We start from the raw sequence: 16,150 nt of genomic DNA on the forward strand, positions 1-16,150 counted from the left end.
AGGGAATTCTCCTTTTACTCTGCTGACCTCCTGATTAACCCCCAAAGCGTCTCTGAATGTTTTAAAGTATAGCTTAAAAAAATGGAATGGTCTTGGTTTTTAACGTTACACATCATTCAAAGTTTACATGAAGAGCTACTTGTTTTAAAAGCCACTAAACCTGACACAGGGCTAGCCTGGTGGCTCAGATGGTAAAGAATCCACCTGCAATGCAGGAAGATCCCCTGGAGAAGGGAATCGCTACCCACTCCAGTTCTCAGGCTTGGAGAATTCCATGGACTATAGCCCATGGGGTCACAAAGAGTTGGATACCACTGAGCGAGTTTCACTTTCAAACCTGACTCAAGGAACCCCTGAATGTGGAGGAAAAAAAAAAAGTCAGCATTACAGCCCAAGTAAGGAGAGACTATAGACATGGAGGCGGAGAGAGACTTTAAGCTTTTGGCAACATCTCGATGAAGGACCAGGTGGCATACAACCTGAAAAGGGTTCTTGAGAGGATAGTTAGAAGAGGATCCAAAACTTGGGATCCTGCCTCATATGTATTTTGCTTGGTTCTTGTGTTCTGTCAAGATGATTTCTTTCTCCAGTCTTGATGCATTCATCAAAAAACCCTCCTGGAGGTGGTATTTCTCAGCTCTATCCTCAGATAGAGGAGTTTGCCAATTAGCTCAGCAGGATTTCAGCTGGACAGCCATGTTCATTTTGTAATAGATCACAATGATCAGCTGGCACCAAATAAACCTGAGAAACCATAGCTATGAGAAGAAAAGCTGGTCCTTTCCTCAGGACTCTGGGTTTTGATTCTGCCAGATAAAGGCCTCTGAAACTAGAGAAAGGATGGAGGTCCCTCAGGTTCTTTAGCTGTCCCGCCAAAGTAAATTAGGATGTTATTCTGGGGAAGGGAGAAAACTGGGCCCTGAAGGCACTTACTCAATTCCCAAGGTCTAAGTTGGTAATTTTTTTTCCCCCAGCAGAAACATTGCTTAATTGTCTCTGATGAGATTTCAATCCTTTGTTATCTTTATTCACATGTATATATCATGTGTTTTTTTCTCTGGGTGCTCTGAGAATTTTCTCTTTATCTTCAGTGTCCAGAAATTTAAGTTTAATATGTTTTTGTTGTTGTTGCTGTTGCCATTGTTGTCTTTATATTTATCCTGTTTGGGGTTTGCTGAGCTGATTAGATATGAAAGTTGATGGTTTCTTTTTCAACAAATTTGAGAATATTTTGGCCTTTATTTCATCAAATATGTTTCTTATCAGCTCACTGTCTCTCTTTCCTGTAATATCATTAATACTTTGCTATTACTTCACCAATTACTGAGTCTCTCTTCACTTCTCCCACCCCTACCTCATCCTCTCTCTGTTCTTCAGATCTGATCATTTCTATCGATCTGTCTTCAAGATCAATAACCCTTTCTCCTACTCAGATCCAACAATTTCCATTGATCTATTTTCAAGATCACTTGATCCTTCTTTTGGTAGCACTAAGAGTGAAGCACACTGAATGTATTTTTTAAATTGCAGACTTGTTACATTTTTGAACTTCCATATTCTTATTAATGTCTAACTTTCCTTTTATACTCCCAGCTGTTCACTCTCCAAGACAATCTTTTCCTTTAAACCTTTGAAAATATGTACAATAATAAGTTCCCTAAAGTCCTTGTCTGCTAACTGTAATATCTGGGTCTTCTCAGATATACTTTGTTGACTTTTTTCTTGATAACAATCTCTTTAATTTTGCATGTAGACTAACATTAATTTTTTTGGCTGCACCACACATGGCTTACAGGATTTAGTTCCATAAACAGGACTCGACCCAGTCTATTCTTGTCTGGAGAATTCCATGGACAGAGGAGCCTGGCAAGCTATAGTCCATGAAGTTGCAAAGAGCTGGACACAATTGAGTGACTAACACTAACCACTGGATTGCCAGGAAATTCCCTGGAGTAATGGTTTATCACACTTTCTAGACTTTGCGAATAATATGTTGCAGGAAATCTGAACTGCATCATCTTTCTTTATGAAGTTTTTTCTGTTAAACAGTTAAACCGCCAGTAGATCCTTTTGATCTTCTCAAACTTGGTTTCATTTGGATTCAGGCTTGTCTGGTTCAGATTTGAATTTGGTTGTGACAGTACAGTCCTACTCCCAAGCCATGAGGGCTGAGGTGTTCAGTGAGTATTCTCATCCTTCCAGGGCTGAAACCGACATCTCTGAGCACTGCACTATCAGCCTTGTAGCACAGGATCTCTGCTAGACTTCCCAGAGTCTTGGTCTGCACAATGCCCTGGTCAAGGCTCCACGGAGCATCCCACATAGATTCCTGGACTCCATCCCATTCCCCTCAGTGCAGCTGTTTTTTCTCTGCATGCTGCACTGAAATTTCTAGTCATTTTAGCATCCTGGAACTCAGATTTCTGACTTCTTATTTTAGCAAGACCTGAAGCTATGCTTGTCTTCATTTTTTCTACTCTGTGTTAGGAAAGAGTCTCAAGTAGGAGACTGAGGTGATTGATCATTTCACAATTATGACCACAATTTTTTGCTGCTTGCTGTTTAATACCTAAAACCAGCTGCTTTGTAATTTTCTTCAATTTTATAATTATTCTTATTGAGAGGGTTACTTAATTATAGCTGGAAGCTGAAGCCTAACAATATGCTTGATTTTCTGATGATTTAAAATATTTACTTACAAAGTTTTTAAAATACATTTCTAAATATGCATATCTTAGAACTTTCATCTCTTTAGCTATCAGAAGAAGAAATTTTGCCAAAATAATGATTATTAGAAATCATATATATCAACCCTTGGGGGTCATTTATTAAGTCCATTTATTGATTTACTCAGTAAATATTTACTAAACAACTATTATGTGTTGCCTATTCTGATAGTGATTTTTCACCCCTAAGTAGCTTAAAAGGATTTATTTTGACATGTGTACCAAGTAGATAATGGAACTTGCACTATTCAAGTATATTGTACTCTAATATTATTTTAAAACTTTCATTTATTCTGCCATTATAAGAATGTGCGGAAGGGAGACAAGGATACTTGAGTGTTCTGACTGGAGATGTCAAACAGAAAGGTCATTATACAATTTTTGTTTCTCAGATGAGAATTTTAGGCTAGATATACAAATTTGGGAAGCCAAACAATACCCTGAAGATCTAAAAAAATATCACTGCCCTGTCATTCTCTCTCACATTCCCCTACTTTGATCCTCTGCATAGTACTTATTGCTATCTGATGATTGCTTGTTTATTTTATCTCTTTGCTTTTAACCTGTCTCTTAAAATTCAGAGCAAGTATTTTGTCTGTTTACTTCTCTATTTTCACCATTTAGAATATTACCTAGACATAGAAGGCACTCAGAAAATATTGGTTGAATAAATGAAAGAATGACTAATTTTCTGACATAGTAATAGAAACATTGACATTTTCATATATGCAGTTTTTCTGCTATTAAACAGGAATAACCTTATTATAAACGATTGGCTCTGAGACCTAATTTGAAAGAAACCAATGCAATGGACATGAACTTGGTAAGCTCTGGGAAATGGTGAAGGACTGGGAGGCCTGGCATGCTGCAGTTCATGGGGCTGCGAATAGTTGGACATGATGGGGCGACTGAACAATATATTTTAAAACAAATGTTACTTAAGAGGGGAGTTTAAATTTTTCCCAGTATCAAACTGTCTTATAATTAAAAACCCTAACTCTATGGCATACTGGTTAAGAGCACAGGCTCAGAAAGTAGGCTTTTTGATTCACTATCCAGGCTATTATATTTACTAGCTATATATGCCTTGGTAGAAATATTTAATTTTTCTGTACCTCAGTATTATATAACAATGGTACTTCTTAGACTTTTCGTGGAGGCCCAATGAGCCACTAAAGGTAAAACAGAACAGCATCTCACATATAGTGTCTATTGCCTTCTCAATCCTCCTCATTGTTAACATTAATTACTTCAAATTAACTCATTTAGGTCTACAGATTTACATTTGTAAAAAACTTTATCTTGAAGAAGACACCAAAAAATGAAACTGCTTCTTCTAAGACATGGCATTAATGTTGAAGCTCGGTCTCCCTTGCACCTGTGTCCAGATTTTTACCTTGGATTGTGTGTTGGAATAGATTTAAGGACCTTTGACATTCCTTTATCTGTGTCTAAAGTTCTTCCTTGTCCTACACCTAGTTAGGGCTGAACTTTTCTCTCTGTTCAAAGTGGGATCATATTTTATTCAAGCTTATGTCTTTGTCAAGCCTTTCGATTTTCTTTTAAGGATGCTAATCCTCTTTTCACCTAGATGATGGCTAGAATATGTGTCTCTGCATTTAAGTGCAGCTAAACAGAACTCAGAATAACAGTGCTCCAGATCCCTGTGTCAGGGGATGTAAGGAAACTCATTGTCTCTCAACATCTATCAAAGCTCTGAGGAGGGCTGCCTGAGGGAATAGCTCCACATCCATTCATAGATACTCTGAATGCTATCCCTGGGTTATCCTGCTTAGCAGAGACCTATAAATCTGTACCATATCACATTAATCCCTACTGATTTGCCTTTCCTGAGTTACACTTTCATTTATGTGAGTGGCCTACATTGAGGAAAACTGCTTAAAGAAAAAACTTTCCTTATAAAATTCATTGTGGTATTGATACTAAAGATGTTAATGAGGCTGTAAAGCAATATAGTTACAATGCCCTCTTTATTAAGGCTTACTGGTGAATTTTCTTTCTCTCAAAACCAGAAATTGTGCTTTTCTTTTACAACTGGTTTCTACTGTCTAAATGGATGCTGTGAATTTCATAATTAACATAGTATTCCTCATTGCTTGGCTACTACAAGCTTAGAGCTAAAACTATTAGTCCCACTTCAAGAAATTTCTAGGACCTTATGGCACCCATTCTGTATATTATTAGATTCATCATTGAGTTGATAGTCTGTTTCTACTTGTATTTCTCCTCTGTCCCACATTCTTCACCCATTTATTCTTAAAATGACAGTAGCACCCTTTATTTTATATGCTTACATAGAACAAAATGGGGCAGAGATAAGTATTAAAAATCGCATAATTGAATGTGATTTCTAACTGCACATAGAATAAAAGTTGCTTGAAAAATTCAAGTCACTCTCAAGCCATCAATATAAGTTATCTTCCCATAAATAATATCTACTATGGGGAAATTTACATAATTTTACAGAAGACAATCATTACCCTCTCTAAAGCACACTGCACACAGCACAAATATATATTGTTCATGTGGAAACAATGACTACAGCTCATAGCCACTCGCTGCAGGCTTGATACTGACAGTGGATAATCTATAGACACTAGGTGACTTGACATAATACAGTAAAGGTACCTTTTCAGGTGACATATAGGAAACTGCCACTAATCAACAGCTCTTGACCTACAAAATTTACAATTTCATATGATTCAACACAACATTGGTTCAAATGTCAAGAGTTTGACAAGACTTCAAGACTTGACAAGACTTGACGTGGGCAAGACTTCATACTGACCTCTTATAGAACCATATTGAGGAATCAATCTCTTAATGGTGTTGAATCTTAAAAGGCAATTAAATTATCCTTAATTTTTTTTTCAATTTTCTGTTATAAGGACCATTTTTGTTTATTTTTGCAACAGAAATACCATCAGTTTGTGATATTTCTGAGGATAGATCATTTAATACCCTACAACTAGTTTTGATGATTTTGATAAGGTTGTGGATAGCTGCTCTATCCAGTTTTTTATTCTGAAGCAAATTCATAGGGCAAAGGTGGACTAGACGGAATTTAGACTTGGAGTCAGAAAACTGGCTTGAGGTCGTTCTCTTGTCACTTACTGTCTTGGTCTGTCTGTGAAAATGTAGTCATGCATTAATGGGAAAACACTATTACAACATGTTAGTTTCTTGCTTAGTCCTTTTGCTATGAATTTTTGAAAGACAGTGACAAATGGATCGATAGCTTTCTTAGTGAAAACCTGACTTAGTCTCAAAATACTTCTGGAAATTCCTAATGCAGAGGAACTTAATTGACCCAAGCCTTTCTAACCAGACCTAGCTGCTGCTGCTGCTGCTGCTAAGTCACTTCACTCGTGTCCGACCTAGCTGAGGACATGTAAAACAGCAAGCCTTTTTTGTAATTTTTCGCATCTATTTATTAACATTATTTTGACAAAAAAAGTTAAGGTCTCCCAGGCCTAACTAATCAAGATTGCCAGGAGAAATATCAATAACCTCAGATATGCAGATGACACCACCCTTAAAGCAGAAAGCAAAGAAGAACTAAAGAACCTCTTCATGAAGGTGAGTGTAAAGAAGAGTGAAGAAGCTGGCTTAAAATTCAATATTCAAAACACTAAGATCAAGGCATCCAGTCCCATCACTTCATGGCAGATAGGGAAAAAATGAAAATAGTGACAGAGTTTATTTGGGGGGCTCCAAAATCACTGTAGATGGTGACAGCAGCCATGAAATTAAAAGACACTTGCTCCTTGGAAGAAAAGTTATGACAAAGATACACACCATATTAAAAAGCAGGCATCACTTTGCCAACAAAGGTCCATATAGTCAAAGCTATGGTTTTTCCAGTAGTCATGTACAGATTTGAGAGTTGGACCATAAAGAAGGCTGAGCACCGAAAAACTGATTCTTTCGAACTGTGGTGCTGAAGAGGACCCTTGAGAGTCCCTCGGACAACAAGGAGATCAAACTAGTGAACCCTCAATGAAATCAATCCTGAATATTCATTTGAAAGGCTGATGCGAAGAGTGGACTCATTGGAAAAGACCTTGATGCTGGGAAAGATTGAAGGCAAGAGAAGGGGGTGACAGAGAATGAGATGGTTGGATAGCATCATCAACTCAATGGACATGAATTTGAGCAAACTCCAGGAGACAGTGAAAGACACGGAAGCCTGGTGTGCTGCAGTCCATTGTCACAAATAATCAGACACAACTGAGTCACTGAACAACACCAAGGCCTAACAAATATGATTTTAGATGCCCAGGAATCCTGTGTGCCATAAAGGGCAGACAAACCAGTGTGGGATAGGCTGAGCAAATGAGGCAAATGTGCTTTCAGAGCAATCACACAATCCCAGGATTATTGCAAGTATCTCCATCAGATTCCTTTAGCAACAGAGTGCTGCTTAAACTTCTCAAGGATTCAGCATCACAAGTAAGGGAAGCGGTAATTATTCTGTCTCCTATAAATATAGAAGTAAAATAGTTCTATTTCTTTTTACTCTGAAATAATACAAAGGAAAACTACTTTTTCCAAAAAAGGAGCAATTTCATGTATAATGTAAGCATATGAAAGGATTTTGAGACATAGTGAAAAAAGACTCCATGAATTATACATTCTCTGTGATGTTTCTCAACTAGCAAGGCCAGGATACAATTATGCCTTTATTACATGCAAAATGCTTAGAGTAAAACTATCATTTTAAAAAATTCCTTCCTTTTTCTCAATTTAAGCAGAAAAGTAAACACATAAACAAAAGCAGTTAATACTCATTTGGCATATAATAAACACAAGGCCTTATGCTAGGATGTGCTTTACATATGTTATCTCATTAAGCCTTTGCAGAGGAAAGGAAAACAAAGGAAGAAAAAAATGAAGTTAATGGGACATAAATATTAATCCAAAATGAAACACTATAAATTAGATGCCTAGGAAGTCAACATCCTTTCATTGAAGGGCTTTTTAATCTTTCTTAAAGATATTTCTAAATGACACAATTAGCAAACCACCCAGACTTCTGGTAAGAATGATGGATAAATTAAAATTTAGGAGGGGAAAAATACCATTCCCTCCTTCTAAGCTTATAATCTTGGGGAGTTGGCATAATACTCATGACACAATTATCAAAGCATAGAATTCTGTGTAATCAAATGGGAACTTGCATTATGTAGTATAAGAAAGGCATAGACCTTGGATGAAGGAAGATCACTGAAATCTTAAAAGTACAACAAAGATGATTTGGAACAGCAGATATTTGGATAGTTGTGACAATGGCTGAAGGCATTTCAAGTCAGATCATACAGGAGCAGCATGGGAAAAGGAAGAGGAATGCCACTGGTCTCTGCTGCAACAGACAGGGGATCCTTGGCTTAGAGGAAGTTCTTGTCTACAGACAGGAGCATCGATTCTGATGCTGAGGAAATGTGGCTTTGTGTAAAATGATAACTCAAAATCACATCATTACAAGAGTACGGACGGCTATTTTAAATTCTTAAATTGTGTTCAACACACAATTTTTATAAACTAGTTGACCCATAAGAGGCATTCTGAGTGGATTCTGAACTAATAATATGGATTCTTGTACTTCAAGTGTATTTTTTGTGTGCAATAAATGGTGAAGCTTTTCAAGATGAATCTGCTGTCATGGTTTCCTTTTCCCCTTGCTATTCTCCCCGGTTTATTTCCCTTTTTATTGCCCATTGCTTTTAGCAGGAATAAATATTAATGAGTTCCACAATGTAGTTTGTACTCCTCTGTTAACACTGGTGAGAGTAGCTACTCCCTATTGAGCAATCATCAGCAAGGCAGGGAACAGTCTGCCACAAACCATTTCTTTTACATTCTTAGATGGCAGGAGTGTGCCTCAGAAAAAAAAAGAAAAAAACTCTATTCATTCGCCAGCGCAGGTCCCTGAGTACTCGTTTCAAAATTCCTTCTGGTGCTATCACTCATCTGCAACCGACTCGATGAAATAAGTGCTTAAGGGTTACAAAAAGCACGCACAGTATAGTCACTTGATAGCGTCAGGTTATGTGACATTTTATACACCCTTTTTCTTTCATTAATGGAAAGTCTTTTACTAACAGCTCTGGCTTCTTCCCATCTTGGGTTACAGGTATAAAGTAAGATGAAACAGCATCTCAGTGCAAAGTGTTCTTCCCCTCCAATTTCCTAACTTAACTACTAGCAACGTGTCATGGTCTTCTAAAGATCAGCAGCTTAGGGACCTAAAACTAGGGCTCAATGAACATAAATCAGACCAATATCAGAACTGAAAGTTCTACTTCGCTTCTGAAGACACAGAGTGACTTTTCCCAGTCATTCCATTCTCCCCAGTTTTACATCCAGAACTCTAGGGAACCTAATTTCAGGACACAAATGCCTGTATTTCTGTTTCTCATCCTAATATACTGATCCTCTTTGGCAGAGAACAAAAAAATCTTGTGTTAGAATTTAGAACAGATTCATTAAGGAACTCATGGAGCTTAAGGTCAGGTCCCTTCACGTACACAAGACCCTTCTGAAACCATGATAGAGAGTTTAGAGATTATGTATTTGCAATTTTGCTTTTTTAAAATGCATAAATTATGCATGTTTTGGGCCTCAAAAAAAAAAAAAAAAAAAAGAGGGATTTGCCTTTCTCTATTCCCGTCTCTCCAAAGACTTTGGAAAGGGCCTTTGAAAAGGACCATCATGAGACTTACGGTAAAATCATCCCCTGATTATAATCATCATGGTGCTTATCACAAAGAGATTTCTGCATCTATTTCAGACCTACAGAATCACAATCCCAGGGCATAATACCCAGGGATTTTTTGCATTTTCTTAAAGCATACAGGTGATTCTTAAGCTACATTTTGAAAACATGTGATTTCCAGAAAAATAATATACCCAATGGATAAGAGTAAAGGTTCTTTGTTAAACATGGACCACGTTTATATAGTGCATTTTCATATTTTAACTAAAGAGTGCCAAACTGGCTCTCCAGTATGTAGAAGCCTCTCCATGTCAGCCTTGTGAAGGGGCAACTCTGAACCTCCAGTAAACAGGCCTTAAATACAAGGCTACTAGTAGCCTTAAATATTGAGGGCAGTGATCAAGTCTGTTTTTTAAAACATTCTATCTTCAACATCTAAATCAATGGTGCAACGTAACAGTTGCTCAGTAAGTATGTATTGAGTGAATGAAGAAATACCAAGTGAGGTACGCAAATTGTAGCACTTCATTAATCAGACTGTGATTGATGTTCAGGAAAGTAATACTTGGGAGAACAGACAGCATGAGTTTAACAGTAACCCTCTGACACAAGCTTCGCTGGTGATTCAGGTGCTAAAGAGTTTGCCTGCAGTGCAGGAGGCCCGGTTTGATCCTTGGGTTGGGAAGATCCCCTGGAGAAGGAAATATCAATCCACTCTAGTATTCCTGCTTGGAGAAATCCCATGGACAGAGGAGCCTGGTGGGCTATAGTCCATTGGGGTCACAGAGTCAGACACAACTTGAGTGACTAATACAACACTCCTCTGAGTGTTGTGACATGAAACATGTGACATGAGCATCTTTTCTGATATGAAAAGATGCTCAGTATCATTAATTGTTAAAGAACTGCAAAGCAAAACTATAATGAGATACCACCTCATGCTGGTTGGAAAGGCCATCATCAAAAAGTCTACAAATAAATGTTGGAGAGGGTGTAGAGAAATTAATTGTGCCTCATTATAGTTAATGTTCTAATTTTCCTTTACATCTTAAATAAGTTTTAACATATGTATTTTTTAGTCTGTATCTGCTTTTTAAAATATTTCCAAACTTGCAAGTCAAATTTTACTGTTTGTTAGGCATTTTAAATCCTGTTTACAATGAATTATTTTTCACATGTACCTCACAGTTTTGAGTGGTGTCGCTTATCCAGGAAAATCCTGCAGCTTAGGTTAAAATGTCTCTCTCTTTAGACTTTTTACTTTTGCTATGTCAGGCACTTTGGTGATACAATTGCCTGACGCCATTTCTTACATTAATTTTCAGCTTTGTGGTCTCAGGACTTATGGAAGTACCATAAATTTGAGATTTAAACTCATATGAGTACAGGCCATAGTTGGAATGCTTAGGAAGGTTTGTTTTTGCCCTGATTCAAGGCTGAAGTTGGTCTACTTCTTTTTTATCTCCGTCTATAAGTATGTTGAATTTTTCTGCTCACTCATTGATCCTATAACCCTTGAGGTTGATGAAGTAATGCAGTATTTCTGCTTAAGCTCTCTTTCTCTGAGTGCAAGTTAATGTCATGCCCCTTACTGGTTCCATTCTCCCAAGTTCCCATAATGCAAACCCTTCTCCTATACCATCCCCTCCCAAGCGTAATCACAGAAGGTATCAACTCAGCCTTCATTATTGGGAAATCATTTAGTTTATCAAGACCTCAGTTCTGCTCTTGAAAGTATTTTAAAAAATATTGCATCCTGAATGTCCAAGTATTTTTTAAAGTATGATTTTCAGAGCCTTCCCTGGTGGTCCAGTGGTTAAGAATCTTCTGCTTGCCAATGCAGGTGACACAGGTTCGATCCCTGCTCTGGGAAGATCCCACATGCCACATGGCAACTAGGCCTGTGCACCAAAACTACTGAGCTAGAACTCTAGAGCCAGTGAGCCACAGCTCCCGAGTCTACGTGTTACAATTGCTGAAGACTGCATGGCTGAAGCCTGTGCTCTGCAATAAGAGAAGCCACTGCAATGAGAAGACTGTTTACTGCAACTAGAGAAAGCCCACACACAGCAATGAAGGCCCAGCACGGACAAAAATAAATCAATCAATAAATCTTTTTAAAAAATATGATTTTAAGCTAGTCTACCATATTGCTTAAACATAGCATTCAGTTCAGTTCAGTTCAGTTCAGTCGCTCAGCCGTGTCTGACTCTCCGCGACCCCATGAATCACAGCACGCCAGGCCTCCCTGTCCATCACCAACTCCCGGAGTTCACTCAAACTCATGTCCACAGAGTCGGTGATGCCATCCAGCCATCTCATTCTCCATCGTCCCCTTCTCCTCCCGCCCCCAACCTTTCTGCTAAAGCTGAAACTGCAATACTTTGGCCACCTCATGGGACGAGTTGACTCACTGGAAAAAAAAAACATAGCATAGATGTCATTAAATATTTTTAGGTAAATAAGCACCACGCCTCAGGATATAAGGCCAAGAAATGAAAACCATATTTCCTGATTATCTGCCTGGGATTCTCATGAAGGTAGCCTTAATATGAATACTCAAAAGATTTTTAAGCTATCTATATAATTAGAAAAGAGAAAAAAAACAGACTAACAAAAATAGTCTCTTAAATGAGGGGCCCACCTGACACAAAATGCATAAATTTTTATTCTCATCATTTGATCTAACAACTAGATCATGTTTCCTGTATTCAAAGTCAGAGGTGTGAATAGTAATTCTTCAGGGGTAAAGGATGATGTGTGTGACTAGAGTCCCTACCTGAAAGAGACAATGTTTAATTGCAACTGAAGCAGTAAAGAGACAATTTTCAGACAAATTTTAAAAATTGCACCACTTTAACAAAGGGGAGAGTAAACATGTCAAACAACAAATGTTTATTAAACACTAAGTCAAAGGTATTGTGAGCATTGTTTTCATGATTACATGACTTCCTAGCTGTCTCATTACAATTTTCTTTGATTACCTTTTGGTTGAATTTTCCCTGACACATCATTAGTAAGCTTTTCCTCTACTAAAAATTCTAAGTTATCCCCAGTGTAGACCACTGACCAGCTTAATCTAATTCCCAGCATGTAAGCTTTGATTAACTTCCATCCCAGTGGCTGAAACCTCTTGCATCTCACTTTCCATTTTGTAATCTACTGATCACAAGGAAATTTCTGTAGGGGAATAGGGAAACATCCTTTCTCTTCCACAAAATATCCAGAGGACAAATTTCTGAGGAAGGCCCAATGCCTGAAGGAATTTCTTGTTTTAATTATTCTATATCACAGTGCTTTTTACATCCACTGTATCAGTGTAGGTACGGTATGTTTCTCAAACACAACAATTATGTGACTTCCTTCCTTCTTCATTTACCATATGAAGATTAGTAGAGCACAAAGTGGTATGTTTAAAAAAAATGATAAATTATGAAAACTGTGCACACGTTCATGAATTTACAACAAAAGTGTTCAGAACCAAACTTAATACATATTTATATACTTATGATATCTGAGACATTATAAAGTTAGTAAATTCAAAAATCCTTTTATGTTTTCTACAATATTTATATCTATATGATGAGGTTATAGAAAGCCAAGAGACAAAAAATCATTTCTATTTCATGTGTGCTTAGGGGCTCAGCCATGTCCAACTCTTTGGGACCCCACGAACTGTAGCCCACCAGGCTCCTCTGTCCATGGGGATTCTCCAGGCAAGAATACTGGAATGGGTTGCCATGACCTTCTTTGGGGGATCATTCCAACCCAGGGATCAAACCCCGGTCTCCTGCATTGCAGGCGGATTCTTTACCACCTGAGCCACCAGGGAAGCCCAAGAATACTGAAGTGCGTAGCCTATCCCTTCTTCAGGGGATCTTTCTGACTAAGGATCGAACAAGGGTCTCCTGAGACGCAGACTGATTCTTTACCATCTAAGCTACCAGGGAAGTCCCAGCTTTAAGTCTATTTCAAGGACAATAGAAAGTAAAACTAAACTACTATCTTTCCTAGAGGGTTTAAGAATTATATCAGGGAAGGTATAGAGACTCTTGACACACAATTCTGATTTAAATGTTATGTAAAACAGCCTCACCCACCTGTTATTTCAAAAGTGATGGACAGGGAAGGTGCAGCACTAGGCTTCAATGTATTCTGATATTTCGTTTCTGAAATAACAGGGAAAGAGCAGCATATATATAAGCATAGTCTTTCCCCCCAAAAAACAGTGTTGACTGAAGCAGGGTAGTCTGTGGAAACTACAGTAAGAAGACTACAGTTATAAGTAATTTGTACTTCATAGGGATGGTGACTATTTTATTCACATTTTTTGGGGGCAAAACATGTGAAAACATGAGCTCTTTATTCATTCTTCTGTCTACCCATTCACAGGACAATCATCCTGCCCTCAATCCACCTTTCCATTGATCCTCCAAACCTTTCTGCTGGTTTGTCTCATTCAACGTCTTCATACAGGCTTATTATCCAGACTGTCTTTCTTAATAACCACAAATCTCACACACCTTATGCAGATGTAAGTGTGGATTATTTGGTATGTTTTGTATAAAAGCACGTTCTAACCTTTTCTATGATATAAATCACAGTAAGCTTTATGGTGCTTTATAACTAATACCTTTGGCTTCCCTCATTTGAAAACATGTCCATTCTGTATCAACTGAAAAGATGTCTTGAGTTGCTATAGCTGGAATCTACTTTCATTTCACTATGAACTCTTACAAGAGTCAATTCACATTATGCATCTAACGATCAGTAACACTTCCATCAGCTTTCTAGGAGTTACACTGATAATCTCCTCATGGGCAAGGCCTCTTCCTGTCATATTTTGAGGTTAGATTTCCCAGGACAAGCTGGACATTTTTCAAGACTACTGGAATTCTGAACAGCCAGCTCATATAGAAACTATGAAAGATTTTACTACTGACACTTCTCAGCAGAGAACCTGTCAAAGTCTTTCTTCTAAATAAGTGATAATGGAAATTTTGATCACCTCAATATTCTGTTAGAACTGGGAGAGTTCCATGAATAAAATGTGGATATTCTCCAATAACAAGTAGACATATTTTTCTTATTGTCTGCCATTACCAACTTAATAACTATCCTGATAATTCAACTCATACCAAGTTTTGAACATCATACTTTATACTTTGTGAGTACTTTAATAATAAATATTTCAACTTCCTGAAAATTAAATATATTAGCTCCAAGGAAAAGAATTATGGCCTTGTGTGGTGTGAGTCAGTTAATAGCAGAAAATACATCAATGAAAAAAGTAATTTAAAGTGATCTGGCTTTTGTGCTATGGTAGGAAAAACAAGAGACCTCTTCAAGAAAATTAGAGATTCCAAGGGAACTTTTCATGCAAAGATGGGCTCGATAAAGGACAGAAATGGTATGGACCTAACAGAAGCAGAAGATATTAAGAAGAGGTGGCAGGAATACACAGAAGAACTGTACAAAAAAGATCTTCACGACCAAGATAGTCACGATAATGTGATCACTGACCTAGAGCCAGACATCTTGGAATGTGAAGTCAAGTGGGCCTTAGAAAGCATCACTACGAACAAAGCTAGTGGTGGTGATGGAATTCCAGTTGAGCTATTTCAAGTCTTGAAAGATGATGCTGTGAAAGTGCTGCACTCAATATGCCAGCAGATTTGGAAAACTCAGCAGTGGCCACAGGACTGGAAGAGGTCAGTCTTCATTCCAATCCCAAAGAAAGGCAATGCCAAAGAATGCTCAAACTACCGCACAATTGCACTCATCTCACACGCTAGTAAAGTCATGCTCAAAATTCTCCAAGCCAGGCTTCAGCAGTATGTAAACCGTGAACTCCCAGATGTTCAAGCAGGTTTTAGAAAAGGCAGAGGCACCAGAGATCAAATTGCCAACATCCGCTGGATCATGGAGAAAGCAAGAGAGTTTCAGAAAAACATCTATTTCTGCTTCATTGACTATGCCAAAGCCTTTGACTGTGTGGATCACAATAAACTGTGGAACATTCTGAAAGAGATGGGAATCCCAGACCACCTGACCTGCCTCTTGAGAAACCTGTATGCAGGTCAGGAAGCAACAGTTAGAACCGGTCATGGAACAACAGACTGGTTCCAAATAGGAAAAGGAGTGCGTCAAGGTTGTATATTGTCACCTTGCTTATTTAACTTATATGCAGAGTACATCATGAGGAACGCTGGGCTGGAAGAAGCACAAGCTGGAATCAAGATTGCTGGGAGAAATATCAATAACCTCAGATATGCAGATGACACTACCCTTATGGCAGAAAGTGAAGAGGAACTCAAAAGCCTCTTGATGAAAGTGAAAGAGGAGAGTGAAAAGGTTGGCTTGAAGCTCAACATTCAGAAAACAAAGATCATGGCATCTGGTCCCATCACTTCATGGGAAATAGATGGAAAAACAGTGGAAACAGTGTCAGACTTTGTTTTTTTGGGCTCCAAAATCACTGCAGATGCTGATTGCAGCCATGAAATTAAAAGACGCTTGCTCCTTGGAAGGAAAGTTATGACCAACCTTGATAGTATATTAAAAAGCAGAGACATTACTTTGCCGACCAAGGTCCGTCTAGTCAAGGCAATGGTTTTTCCTGTGGTCATGTATGGATGTGAGAGTTGGACTGTGAAGAAAGCTGATCGCCGAAGAATCGATGCTTTTG

General features: G+C 38.1%; 1 protein-coding gene across 1 annotated transcript in view; it reads right to left on the bottom strand.

Annotated features, from left to right (window-relative positions):
* THSD7A (thrombospondin type 1 domain containing 7A) overlaps positions 1 to 16,150 on the bottom strand; it is a 504,524-nt gene that overhangs the window by 208,110 nt on the left and 280,264 nt on the right. The window lies entirely within an intron of this gene.

The sequence above is a fragment of the Moschus berezovskii genome, chromosome 3 (assembly GCF_049115385.1).
Source record: "Moschus berezovskii isolate FMDL1 chromosome 3, NW_MosBer_1.0, whole genome shotgun sequence".
Taxonomy (NCBI): domain Eukaryota; kingdom Metazoa; phylum Chordata; class Mammalia; order Artiodactyla; family Moschidae; genus Moschus; species Moschus berezovskii.